We start from the raw sequence: 1823 nt of genomic DNA on the forward strand, positions 1-1823 counted from the left end.
AAACAGGTAATGTATAAATATTAATGTAGGTTTGGAAATGCATCCAGTTTAATAAATAATTTGTCCTTAATGGAGTTTAAAGCAGCATAGGTATTTTGTCTTTGATTCTGCAGCCTCCTGTTCCTTTCAAGACTTTTCCAGAAGCACTGGTTTGGGTAATATCTTGATGGTTGATGAAGTATTTGGTAATTGAACAAGATGAGAGCTATGTTGTCTCCAGGGCTGAGGGGGAAAGGTGAGAGAAATCCTGCCACTTTCGGGGTTTGTGGGTGGGAGGGTTAAAAGGACAATAATGAGAAAGCTAGCTTAATCTTCAAGGCCTGGTACTTGTCTTGATTTTATTGTTTTGTGTGTTTTCACCTCATGGAACTCAATAAATATCTTCTCCGTGAACAAATAAGTGTAAGGTCAGATGCTGTACGCAAGAGTTAAAGAAATTGCATTTTCTGGAAAAGCTAGTGGAATTAAGTGCAGGTTTCCACAGTTGCCTCCCCCCCACCCCCATTTCATTTCAGTCATAAGGGATCTGAGAGGCTTTAGCCCAAGGTCTTCCTTCAAGGCAGTAAGTGGATACATTTTCCCTATGACAAGACTGCGTAGCCTGTCACAACCAGGCTGTTGGCCTTCTGTGGGACTTAGCCCAGCTGGTGTTCTAGTAACCTCTGCTATAACTGGCCGATCTCAGCTCTGACTAGTCACCACCAGCTGAAGCATAACGGAGTGACTTCTAGAGTTGGGCTGGTTTGTAATGTTGGCTGGGCTGGGTTAAATTAGGGAAGTTATTTTACTTCTTGGTGACTCTGTTTCCTCAAATGAAAAAATGAGAAGAAAATTCCTGTCTCATAGGATTTTTTTGAAGATTGTATAAAAAATAATGCAGGTAGGAATGTATAACATGATGACTATGGCTAACACTGCTGTATCATCTACAGAAAAGTTAAGAGACTAAATCTTCTCATCACAAGGAGAAAAAATGTTTTGCCTTTATTCTTTTATTTTTATTGTATCTATATTTGAAGATGGATGTTAGCTGGACCTACTGGGGTAATCATTTCACAATATATGTAAATCAAGTTGTTACTCTGTGTGCCTTAAACTTACAGAGTGATGTAGGTCAATTATTTCTCAATAAAACTGGAAAAAGAAAAGAGTGAAGGTAAAGCATGCAGGAGGGTGTCTTGCACACAATACTTAATGAATGTTAGCTGTTATTATTGGAGATTACAGTTGCCTTTGATTAATAAATATGGGTAAAGCATACTTTTACTTACTAAACTTAATTTGACATTCTTTGAAAATATTGCGTGTGTGCATGAGCGTGTTGTGTGTAGATAGTAAATGAGAGAGGTGAGGGGAGGGGTTGAGAGATAATGAGGCTGATTTGTCCTGGTGAAAGGTTCGCAGCCACCTAGACCGATACACTATTACAACTGAGGATGCCCTGAGAGGTGAAGTGACTTGCTCAAGGTAATACCACTAGTAATGGCAAAAACAAGTCTACATACTGCTTTTTGATCCCCAATTCAGTGCATTTTCTAATACCCATTTCCAGGCATTGCTTGTTAGTGTTTCGGAAATCTTCCCGAATTATGTTCCAGTTAAATTTTGTCCCAGTAAACAAAAGACCAAGAGTTTGGACAGGAACAGCAGTCCGCTCGCCCAGTAGGTGGCGCAAAGGCGCTGTTTCCGGGGTTAGTGGAAGCTGGAGGGGGCGGAGCTTGTTCGGAAATGGGGCTACGTAAGCCTTCCTTTAATTGGCCCAAGAGCCTCGGCCCACTATCCAATCAGAAACGCCTGAGTCATTCTGTTACTGGGCTAGGCGG

Source organism: Lynx canadensis, chromosome E2 (genome assembly GCF_007474595.2).
Source record: "Lynx canadensis isolate LIC74 chromosome E2, mLynCan4.pri.v2, whole genome shotgun sequence".
NCBI lineage: Eukaryota > Metazoa > Chordata > Mammalia > Carnivora > Felidae > Lynx > Lynx canadensis.